Raw genomic sequence first — 12,752 nt, forward strand, 5'->3', positions numbered from 1 at the left:
TTTAGGAAGAAAAGTCAGCAGAACTTGGTGGTTGCATGTAAGGGATGAAGATGAAGAAGACTCAAGTATTGTTTAAACTTATAGCGAAAAATACATTTATATCACAACCTGGTACACATGCTATGAATACACACATAACTAACTGCTCATAGAATATGTTGCTGAAACAAAGTTTCATGAAACAATATTTTACCTTACTGTAGCATACTCTGATATTTTCTCTTCCATTCTATTTCAATTTCTGCAAAATGCTAGCATTCATTCTGCATTGATTCCACTAATGGGTCAAGACCCCCAGTCTGAAATTCACCTGCACAGGCTTCTTCAGGTTATCCTGCATGGACAGCATGTTTCTTCCTCCTTGGATTTCTTTGTGGTCCAGTGTGTCCAGACACCTTTCACTCAGGGGAGAGAGGAGGAGGGCAGTAAAAAGTATTGTTTCCAAGTTCAGTGCATTATAGAAACATTTGAGGCAAAATTGTGCTGACCACTTGGTGAGCCAACTGATGGCCACATGGTGAGACAGTTAAAGAGCTGCACACAAGGATGCGTCACGGCACGTCTGCCAAGAGGATGGTTATTTGTGTTGCAGATGTCATTTATGTGGATTTTTTGGAGGGAGGGGAGAGGATTATCATTTTTTCCTACTCCCTTTGCTGCCAGAATGCCTGTTCTTAGAATACAAAGTTGGTAGAGTTTTGGGTGCCAGAAGGGCCTCAGAGGTCATGAGTCCACAGGTCCCTTGTCCAAAACTAGTGACTACTTGGTGTTGCCTGTGGTCATGGGTCACTGCCAACTCCTTGTGACTCACTTCGATCACTCTTTATAATGTTGCAGTGGAAAGCCCCCTGCAGCTGCGGTGTTTGCTTCTGGGACTCTGGATTGGGTTCATGTTGAAAACCATTGTCGGTTTTCTCTGATCAAATAACTCAGGTTTTTAAGCTCTAAAATGGGGGATAATACCATATACTCGGTTTGATTGTTTCATGAGGATTAAATGAGACAACTTGCAGAAAGTATAGTGTCTGAGGCACAGGAAACATTTAAAATAAATGGCTACTGTTATTTTCTTCCTGTAACTAAAATATTATGGACATTGGCCTACTTTGCTCATTTTAATTTGCACTAGGAAAGATGTGGAGCCTTTCTCACTTTCATATATAGAATGAGCTAAAATTAAAGTTCTTCTGTTGGTGTATGCTGAAATTTTTAACAGTATAGAAATTTCCATGGAAAATAAAAATGCATTTGAATTCAGGAAGAAGGATACTAAAATACATCCAAGTTGAGATGGTTCCGTAGGTAGCTTCTTAAGGACCTCAGTTTTGAATTTGCTTAGGGTGAACAAAGCTGTTCAACAGTGCTGGCTTTATGCCTGTGAATGACATATACATATCTATAATATGGATTATTTTAATTTATTTTTGCTATAGTCCTTTACATCCTAGGTCTACAGTGCATGTCAAATGACTAAACTTAAAATTTTAAACGTGAGATTTATTTAAATGATGGAAATGTCATGACTAAGAGATTGATTTCTTCTGACTAGTGCAAGTTAGAGTATAGCTCAAATCATTAGTACAAGTCTATGGAAAAAGGTAACAAAAGACACCTTCATTGGAAGAATTTTATTGGGACCACTTTTTATGTTCCCTTTAAGTCATATGTGGAAGACAAAATGAAGGAATATTATTTTCCTTTGGAAGAACATGGCAAAAAGCTCCTTAATAGAAGTTGTGATGGCTTTCTTTATACCAGTAGGTGATATGTATAAGTTTCTAAGAAAATAACACCAAAAGTCTGTCCCTTCTGTTTGGGTCCTGTGGAGGGGATAGAGGCTTACACTGAGAGGAGGAGGGAGAGAAGATTGTTGAATGCTATTTGGTGTCTGGGTTCCTTGGCTACCATCAGCTTTTTGATAATTTTTCTCTGTTTTGTAAACAAAATACTGTGTTCTCAGGGAAGCTAATCGAAGCAAAACCACATAATATTGAGCTCTTAAATTTGCATTTTAGAAAAGGGAAAGAAGTGGAACAGCACTTAATTGACCCGTTTGAATGGAAGGATAAGATAAGTGTGTGTTTTATGTCAGTGAGTGCAATGATTATGCAATTAGGAATATTTAGGTATGAATTTTGTACTGTGATTTGAGTAAGAATAGTATAGCTTTTATTAATGCTAGGCTTTGAAAGGGGATATCTGCTAAATGATGGAGTACATTAGAAATCAGGTATTGGGGGTATATGTGTTAATATGAACATTTACATTACAAATGAAATATCTGAATGGGCTTTGTTAGATAAATGATACTGTTGATTAGCTTTACGCTTTGAAATTCTATATATTTAAACAACTTGGTACTTGTTTTGCTTCTGTTCAGCAGTGTGCCCACACATTTGGTCTGACTACAGCATTCTTTTTTCGTAATGAAATGTGTATTAACTGTGCAGCCCTTCATAGAGCAGTGTTTTAATCATTCTCTATTGATTTATACATCACATCAATGCTGCATATTGAGGGCCTCTTATTCTAAGTCTGCTTTACTGGGATTCTCATTCTGTCTACCTGACTTGCATACTGTTCTGGGACCCTCTTAATTTCTCCCCCCCACTGTGGGAAGCCGTCGTGATTAGGAAGGCACAAAAGATTAGACGTATTGTTGCTTTCTCTCAGCTTTCTGAGGTGCATAGGAGAAATAATGAGCTTAGAGAAATATTGTCGTTGTCCATAACTGATAATAGGTATCAGAACTTATTTAAAATTAATAAATGCTAAGTTTCAAGCTTTGGCATGAGCCTGAATGATTTATTGCAAGCTGCAGATGCCAAGAGAACGTTTTGCATTTACCAAAGCAGTGAGGTAATGACGAGAGGACTGTCAGGGAGCAGCCTCATGAACAGTGGTTGTTCTTTGAAGCTAGGGTTGTTGCTACAAGCTGGCCAATAAGAATGGGAATATTTTAGTTTTTTTTCTTTTGTCTTAATGTTAATTTTAGAGAGAGGAAGTATAGATCTGGTGGATGTGGATGAAGGATGCCTACATGGGCTTGAATAAATAAATCAAATCCCCTGACCTCAGCCTGCAACTTAAAATCTCATTTGGATTGAAAGACTAGAGCTAGATTTTACACATGAAGAAAACTCTGCCCCCTTCATTATTATTCATGGTGAAATCCCCAAATCTCCTCCCTGAAGAGATGTATTCTTCCCAGCAAATTAAAACATCCTCTGTTTTTAGAGGCCAAATGATGATGGTGTCAACTATTGATGAAGATGAATAGGTAATTCTTTTCTCAATTTATACATTCCCCCCAACCCCCTCTACTGTTCAGGATGGGATTTACTCATTTAAACCAAGATCCAGTATTTCATTTACTGTACTCTCAGTAGGTTGTTCGCATTGTGTAAATCTCCTGGTCAGGTAATGGAGGAAAATGTTTGAAAATGTGATAGCTCATTATAAGGGCATTTGACATAAGCATACTTGCTGGTGATGGATTGCTGATCAGTGGTAATTTAAAGGGATTCTGAGCAGTAGTTAAGGCAGAACATTTTCCTCAGATTAATCAGTTAAGATCAGGATAGCTTAAATTACAAACAGCTTTCAAAGTCTGTAAGGAAAATGTGGATTTTGGAAGCGGATCATCCTATGAATATACATACCCCTTATGCCTACCTACTGTGTGTGTGTGTGTGTGTGTGTGTGTGTGTGTGTGTGTGTTTCCTCTACTTAATTCAATTATGAAAGAAAACTTTGGTTGACAACATGCCATTTTGCTTTATGGATCCACATATACCATCCCCACCCCTCCACCAAAAAAAAAAAAAAAAAATAGGGAAAAGAGTACTTTACACAAGTGTTGGAAAATGAGAAACTGGGACTAGAGTGGGAGAGTTGGCTTTTAAAGTTGTCTAGATATTGGCAATAGAAATAGATATCAAGTCCTACCTAAGTAGGTATTGGAACTTTAATCAAGTATGTCTTTTCCAGTTCAATCTAGTTATACATACTGTATAAAATAAGTATTAGCCCACCTCTGAAAATTATTTCAGTTTTTGTTTATGAAAAAACTTAGATGGGCCACAGGTGAGTCATTGTTGTTTAGAGGCATTTTGGAGCTCCCATAGGGATACACAATTGAATAATAACACTTCAGTTTAATCATGACATGCTTTATGATAAAGTAGCATTGGGTGCAGCTTAGCAATATCCAAAGATTAGAACATCTGTTATCTGTGGAGACACTGGGGTATATCTGTCAGACGTTTGCATATAGAACAAGGTGTTTCAGTTAATGTGTCATGATAGTTTAATTACATCACCTTTCTTGGGAGTTTGCTTGATTCCAGGTTCAAGAGCATCCAATGAGATGGCAACCTATCAATTTTTCTTTCTTCACCAGCCTTCACTTATGCTATTGCTTAGTTAGGTTATATCTGCTTATTTCTAAAACATACATGTAGGAAAAGAAAAAATAGGTGCCCATCATTCTATTCGGCTTTTCTATGGCATTTAATCTTGGTTTTGAAAACCACTTTGTCCTTTTTCTCTTCCAACTTTTTTGTTTGTTAACAAAAGGCAATCTTTTCCTCTGGCTTATAGTCTTCTAGCTATCCTCCCTCCTTAAAGAGTGGTGGTCTCGCCTTTGTCTCCGCTCTCATTTCTCTGTGGTTTCTATATTGCAACTCCCAAACTGATCGCTTCTGCTTGCTGTCTCTCCTGCTCCTCTTAGCTGGATTTTCACCTGCTTTCTTGATAAATCCATTAGGGTGTCTCAGAGGCAACCTGAATTCAACATGTGCAAGAACAAATTTCCTATCTTTCCTCCTCAAGGCCAGCCACCTTTGCTCCCCACAAGTAAGAACCCCATGGAGATCTGTGACTCTGTCCTTCTTCACCTTCCCTTCAGGTAGGCAGAAAGACTGCTCACTTTACTTTCCAAGTGTCTGCCCAAGTGTTCTCCCTTCCTGTGATGCCAGTCTCACGCAGGCCCTTATGTCTCAACAGCTTCCTCACTGGCCTCTTTTCCTAGCTCATCTCCTCTATCCAGTTCACTTCCTAGACTACTGCTTGTGTGGTCTTTCTGAAGCATGTGCCTGATTTGTACTATTTCTTAGCTTTACAATGTCCGGTTTCCATTGCCTTTCAGATACTGCTGGTCATTCTCAGCACTGGTTAGAGGACTAGTTCATAAACTCATCCCAACTTCCTCTCTGGCAGACTTTCCTTCCTACTGCCCTTTCTCCCACCTTCTCCATCTCTCCCCCAAGCCTCATTTTCTGGTCCCCATTCATCATTTCTTCCACATACCACCCACTTTTCAGGCTTCCCCGGTTTGCCTACGCTGTTGCCTCTGATAGAAAAGCTTTTCTTAACATTGCCTCTTCTTCCTGGAAGCCTTTGCTGACCCAGGCAGAACCACTCGCTGCATCTTCTGTGTTCTTCTAGCACTTTGGGCACACCACTCTCCTAGCACTGATCACTTTGTGCTGTAGCTGTTTGCTTAGGAAGCTGGCTTCTGACTGTGGTTTCTTAAGGGCAAGGACAATGCTTTGTGAACTTTATACATCTGGTGCCTGCGATGTGTCGGCAGTCAACATTTGTTCTTTGAATGAAAAACTGAACAGATGCATACTCCATCTGCAGATGCTCAGCATCTGGATGTGCTGGGGACTGGGGACAGAGATTGTCCCTTTTTCCACTTGAGCCTTGGGCTATTCTAGCTGGTGAGGAAAATATGTAGATTGGGTGGGACCCATGTGGTTGTGGAGTGGGTTGATCCACTTGCTTCTGTCTCTTACTCAGCTGCATGTTTTCTTTAGCTTTCTTAGTATTTCGCCATTCGATCTCTAAAGCCCTGCTTGTTTTGGAAGGTATGAGAATTATTTTTTCTGGTCCAATTTGAAAGTCCTGCTGTTCTCTGACTGCACCACACTCCCCCTTTTTCTCAGCATCATAATCCAGGTCTTCCCTTCATTGTGTCTGTTTTTTATGCTTCAACCTCCATGGCTGGACTTCCAACTCCAAGTCTCGTTCCAAGGCCACATTCTCTGGAGCTACCAGGCAAATGTGTCCCAACCTTTGCTTTAAACAAAAATGGGTTCCTTTTGCCTGTCAAATACAGGCATTACATATAAGACTTTCCTCAAACACCCCCCTCCAATTGTCCTCTCTCTGTCTCCCTCCAACTCTTCTCTCTCTTCCTCTGACTATTCCTCTCCCGCTCCCTCTAACTTTTTCCCCATTTCCCCTCCCTCTTCCCCCCACCACACACATGCACACACAGTTTTCTAATCCTATTTTTACAGATATGGTTTCCTTTCTTCAGATAGATAATTTACTAATTCCTACCACAGAAATTCATCTTATAGATATCTTTCATTCTGTGGGTTGGAACCCATGAATAGAAAATTGGCTTAATGGGTCATTAAGAGATGGGGTCACCCAGGCTGGAGTGCAGTGGCACGATCTCAGCTCACTGCAACCTCCACCTCCTGGGTTCAAGCGATTCTTCTGCCTCAGCCTCCCAAGTAGTGGGGATTACAGGCGCCTGCCACCACACCCAGCTAATTTTTTGTATTTTTAGTAGAGAGGGGGTTTTACCAGTTGGGCAGGCTGGTCTTGAACTCCTGACCTCAGGTGATCCACCCACCTTGGCCTCCCAAAGTGCTGGGATTACAGGCATGAGCCACTGTGCCCGGCCAACTTGTGTTTTTTTTTTTTCTAAAGTGAAATTATAATAGAATATATCATAAAATGTACATTGTAGTATGGCTAAATTATTGCTTTGTGAAATGTTTACTTAGTGGTATATGCCTACTGGGTAATAATATAAAATGTCTTAGTATGGTTTGTAGTTAAATAATCTTGAAAGTTACTGACATACAGTAATACAAAACCATTCGTTTCTTCAATATTTAACTAAAAGCTTACTTTCTTCATGAGCCCTTTTGTGACAAGATAATAGGCTGTATGTATCCCTGTCATCTAAGCTTTTCTGTCACCTTCCTTTTTACCAAATTTTAAACAATTTTATGGCTCAAACTTTGCCTTTCTCCTCCGGTACTATGTCACCTCTGCATTTTCAATGAAAAGTTGTGGTTCTGTGACCTTGTATGTATCTACGTATTTTGTAATTCTCCCATAGTTACTGTGTGAGGCTTCTAAAACTCCCCAGTTAGATTGCAGACTTTTGGGGGGCCTTTAGAGAATTCTGGGCACCAAGTTGGATAATAGATATTAGGAACTTGGTACATACTGTTATTGGCTGGCAAGGAAGAATAATCCATAGAACTTCCACTGGTTTGGAAGTTCCTGAACTTGAATCTCAGATGGGTTCTAGGGTATCATAGACTATATTGTGTAATGTGGGTCATTTATCCATTGCACTCAAAATTCTTAATCTTAACTGTTTTCTACCTCATTTGCATCAATTTACCTTCCTTTATAAATAGAAGAACTTAGCTGAAAATGATGTACCTGTGAATCTGTGTACTTTCTGTTCAAGACTAAGTAACTTCTTAATGTTTTCTGGGCTCTCACTTTATAGAGTATTGCTGTCCAATAGAGCTTTCTGAGAGGATAGAAATGTTCTATATTCTGCAGTGTCCAGTATGGAAGCCGTTAGCCGCATGTGGCTTTTGAGCTCTGAAAACAGGTAGTGCAACTGAGGAAATGAATTCTTAGTTTAAATTAAATCTAAATAGCCACATGTGGTTAGTGGCCACTGTATTGGACGGCACAGTGTTGGAAGCTTGAAAATACATCACTTTGTATTTCTTTTTCTGTATTTTCTAGCTGTCGGACTCTCTCCACCCCTTGCAGTGTCATTCTTTCTCTTTGTTCTGTTATTCCTTAATTCTTCCACTGGACAGTTGTTAGCGTTCCATGCTCCACCCTTAAAAATATCCTATGCCCTGTATCCAAGAGCCTGTCTTGGAAGACACTGCAGAAACTATGAGAGGAGATTTTATTTTTATATTTTTAAAATCCTTGGTACCTAATTCACTTGTCATTCCTGTTTTCTTTCTGACAGCATAAATGCAGTTTATGTAGAGTAACTAGCTTTTTTAAAAAGGGAAACATTCAGGTGAATCTTTTTTTCTACCAGTATTATAGCCCCAAATTATTTAAACCATTGAAACTAATGAGAAGTGCTCAGCTTGCTATCTTGGAACTACAGAAAATGTTTTATATTCAGAATTAATCTTACAAAATAATTATACTTAGTATAAGGATGAGGTTAAAAATGTAGATCTCACAAATTTAGGTTTCATGCAGATTTCATTTTAGTTCAGTTACTATTGCTTGTAAAAAGTGATGCCAGAAATATTAGTAAATGTTAATTTTATATGTTACTTTTAAATGAACATATATATTTTGTCCTCTGTGATATTTGGTATACAATAAGATGGAAGGTGGTATTTTCAGCTACTTGGAAGAGAGGCTAGGCTAATATCTAATGTTACATATTATATGATACTTGCTTATTAAATAAAATCTTGTATTTTTTTCTCCTGGTAGAGCAAGATATACTTATCCTAGGATCCATGCACTTTGACAATCTATGGATAACCTGAATTTGTTAGCAAAATTTTGTTTTTATCTGTATATATTTTTATTTGGAGAGAAGTATAGGATTTACAAAGGGATCTGCGACTCTTAAAGGTTAAAAGTTACTTGTTAGGTTGAGAGATTCTTGACTGTAGGAGCTATGTTTATCACTGTACCCCCACCCCCATTCATAGTGTAATGTCATAACACAGAGCAATTACTCAAGAAATGCTTTTGAAATGGAATTGGAAACCATTTCTTTCACAGGTGACACACTGCCTTTCTTTTTAAGCAGAAGGAATCTATGAAGACCTTTATTGTTTCATGCTTCTGATGTTAGGTTTCCATTATTGCTATAAGATAGGGTGATATGGAACATTTAATCTTAGAGCAAATAGCTGTGGGATTTGGGGGATCTGGAGAAGTTATCTTTCCCATTTCTATCACTTGTTTTCAGATATCCTGTTTCAAAGTGGCCTCCATGGCAGACCTTAGCACCATCTTGTTTGTTAACCTTACCCGCATACCATTACCCGCATACCATTGATCCTTCCTTTCCATCCTTATTCATAAACATTGTTACAGAAGTTAAACCAAACCTTGGGCTGCTTAATGATCATCTCCCTGCTACCACTTATACTCCAACTAAGAAAGAGGCAAAAGATGCAGAATGCTAGGAGATGGAGAATACTTTGGCAACCATGTAGTGAGGGATTTTTTTTTGTTTTTTTTGTTTTGGTGCTTGTATGTGTATGCCTTGCCTTATATATGCCTCTTAGCCTGCTGACACACACACACAACTGGAGCTGTAGGTTGGCTCTGGGTCAGTCACTGAATTACTATTTAATAAAATAGCAAATTACTTAGAGAATGAAATGCAAGTTCTTGGGCAGGGAAGAAAGGTAGCAACAATGATTCAGCTGCTGAAGATGGCAATGGGTCAGTGTCACGGAAAGTGATTCCTACTAGGGCTATTTTACTAAGTTCTTTAAGTCTTTTTTTTTAGGCAAAGGTAGAGCATGAGGACATAAGGATTAAAGTAGTTTTTCTGCAGTCCTGCATTCAGGTACTGTTAACAGTGGTCTATTCTTTTCTTTGCTCTTTTGCAGTTCTTCAAGAGTTTGAGTCATGAAATGTGAAGCCGAGAGAGAGATGAAACTGTTTTTCACAGGTGATAGATGGAAGGCTGTTTTCAAAAGATCAAGGCAGCAATGAAGGGTACTACTCTTGTACACTTACATATGATGCATAGGAAAACCTAGGGTTAGGAACTAGAGAATGCTATACTTGGTTGAACATGTTTGCATCCCCTCAGTTATATCCGAGTCATGTGGGCTGGTGTATAGTACATTCTGTAAAGTCACTATGAACACATCATTTGTATAACACATGCACATACTCCGGCTAGAGGACACTTAATATAGCAGTTACCTTTTCCTGTGTAAGAAATTATCCCCCACATTGAGTAGCTTAAAAAAAGTTTTATCCCAGTTTTTTGAGTTAGGAAGTCAGGAGTAGTTTAGCTGGTTGGGTGGCTCTGGGTAATTCAGGAAGGTGCAGCCAGGACTGCAGTCCTCTGATGGTTTGACTGGGGCTGGGGGATCCACTTCCAAGACAGTTCCTTTATGTTGCTGGCACATTGGTGTGGGCTGTTGTCAGGAAGCCTCAGTTCCTCACCATGTGGACCTGTCCATTGGGCTGCTGAGTGTCCTTGTGTTGTCCTTATCAATAAAAGAAAATACAAAGAGGAAGCCACAATACCTCTTACAGTCGAGCCTCAGAAATTACACACCATTATTTATGTTGTGTTTTGTTTTTCAAAAGTAAGCCACTAAGTAGAGCCTGCACTCAAGGGGAGGGTACTACCTCTTGAAAGGAGGAGTACAAAGGAATTTGTCTGCCTATTATAAGATCACCATGCCTGGGCAGCTGAGAGTCCGTCTTTGACCTTGTATCTCTCTGTGTACTTTGATCCCTTCTGTCTTCTACTTCTGGATTCTTTCTGTGTCTAGGGTACATACTGAAGAGGCTGCTTCATCCTTTGAGGTCCTGTGCTTTTATGGAAGGAGCTTTAGGCTCATTAGAGGTTTCTGAGTGATACCTCTACAAGACAAGCCTTTCTTTTGCTAATATTGATCACTCCTTATAGCATAATTTCCAAGTCACTCTCTCGACTTGGATCAATCAGAGAATTCCTTAGGAACGCTTGAGGAAGATATGAAAAGAAGAGAGTGAGGCTGATTAGGAAAGAAAAAACCAAAAAGTCCCGCCTGTACCCTGACCTGCCATTTGTATTCTTCAAGAACACAGTTTTTGACTTAGTACCAGGAAGGACATGTGAGTTGTTCTAAATTAGAATGGGGTGCATTGTGAGCAAATAGGTCCCCTCAGAACTCATTGTGCTGTATGACCTCTGCAAGGAGAGCTGACAAATTCAACCACAGATTTTTACTGAATGCCTACCCTATCAGTTGGGAAGGGTGATGACAACCCTTGACCCTCAGTGACATAAAGCACAAAGGGGTATACTCATGCTTTATATCCATTGTTTGTTGACTGAGGCTCTACCTGGCAGGGTCCTCACTCTGGGATAGACTGACAGAGCAGCCCCCATTTGGAGCAAGCAGTCACTGAAGCAGAGCGAGGTAAGAGTGTTCTGGAGAATCTCACACCCACAATTTAGTGCTTTAGCCTGGACAGGACACACCCTGCCTTTTCTTACACTCACTGGTCAGATTTTGTCACCCGGCCCTGTCCAACCACAAGGGCCCAGATAGTACAATATTATTGTCTGCCCAGAAGGTGGAGAGCACAAAAGAGTCTACTTGGCCTTGGCCCTATTGGCTTTCATACTTGCTATGTGCCAGGCCCCTCTTCTAGCCTCTGGGGATTCATCAGGGAGCAAAACAGACCCTGCCTTCATGAAGCTTATGTTCTAACGGCGGAGGGAGACAATAAGCCAACAAGTACAACGTGCAGTGTGTTAGATGCTAGGTACGGCGGAGGAGAACATAGGAGGAGCAGGTGCAGAATGGGTTCTGTGTTCCAAACATGTTTAATGGAGGCCAGCCATAGATGGTCACGATGCCCTCCTCCTGGTTGAAAATGCTCCGATGCAGGTCTGCTTTCTCAGATCTTGATTGTGCTGAATACTCAGCTACTGCCAGACCTTTTGCACTGTGAACCACACCATACTTTTAGTCTGTTCATAAATCCCTTTCTTCTTTGACATTTTATTTCTAACTTAAGTACCATTGTTGTTTAAATTTTTGTTATGAGATATTGTGACTATGTAAGACTGAATTGTAAGAAACTTTAGAAGGTTTTTGGTCGATTACTTCCCTCTTTTAGAGCAGTTATTGAAGTCTTAAATTATTGATACCTGCATTGCCATTGCCATTTTCCTATAGATCTTTTTTTTTTTTTTTTTTTTTTTGCTTAATTAGCTACCGTGATGAAGACTGCTTTATTATCAAGCAAAAAGGGCCGTTACTTAAATGCATTTGTGTGATTTATGTAACAATCATTCCTAAGTTTTCAAAAGTAATTTTTTATAGTTGAATTTCCTGCTTTTTCCTATATTCTCATGCATTGTGAAAATGGGGAAATGGCACATAGTTCTCATTTTTAGTGAAATATCATTTATGTAACATAAAGTGTAAAATTATGATATGTTTCCTTCCTCAGAGGACATCCAGTTGTTTAGTCTCATCTTTCTCGGGCTGTGGGGGCAGCAGTCCTTCTTGCTTAGTTTCCTTGACCTCTGTATTTCCTGGGGCAGGAATTCTCGGGAGAAAAAAAGGAGATGAGTAGCACTGGTTTCCCTTAATCACAAAGGGGTAGAAATAGATGGTAGAGAATGACTGGGACCCTTCTTGACCCTGCTCCAAGGAATATTTAGAAATAGCCAGCCCTCCTCTCTTTTCACATATATAGAGGCATTTCGACTTTATTTCAGTCATCTCTTCACTCCCCCTCAACAGCACATCTCTTAACGCCCTGGGGTAGTTGTCATCTAATAACGTCAAGTATAAGTAGATGTTTATTCCTATGACACGTATGCCAGGTGTTAAGTATATCAAGCCTTTTGCTCAGTGTTGGGGGCCGCACATGAGACACCGGGATTCAGAGCAGGCAGCAACCTATTAAGGAAGAATGGGATTATGTTTTCCCACGGCAAATGCTAAAACAGAAGAATC

At 39.7% G+C, this 12,752-nt stretch overlaps 1 protein-coding gene across 10 annotated transcripts in view; it reads left to right on the top strand.

Moving 5' to 3' along the window:
* Positions 1 to 12,752, top strand: part of MAST4 (microtubule associated serine/threonine kinase family member 4) — a 578,446-nt gene that overhangs the window by 132,240 nt on the left and 433,454 nt on the right. Inside the window, exon 1 of one of the 10 annotated variants that reach the window (XM_078004802.1) lies at positions 9,686 to 9,771. The exons of 7 other annotated variants lie outside the window; for them this stretch is intronic. The gene's annotated coding sequence lies outside the window, so the exon portion shown is untranslated. Of the gene's footprint in view, positions 1 to 9,685; positions 9,772 to 11,127; positions 11,199 to 12,752 lie in introns of those variants that run through there. 2 more of the 10 variants (XM_078004804.1, XM_078004803.1) reach the window with 2 other exon arrangements.

The sequence above is a fragment of the Macaca mulatta genome, chromosome 6 (genome assembly GCF_049350105.2).
Source record: "Macaca mulatta isolate MMU2019108-1 chromosome 6, T2T-MMU8v2.0, whole genome shotgun sequence".
NCBI lineage: Eukaryota > Metazoa > Chordata > Mammalia > Primates > Cercopithecidae > Macaca > Macaca mulatta.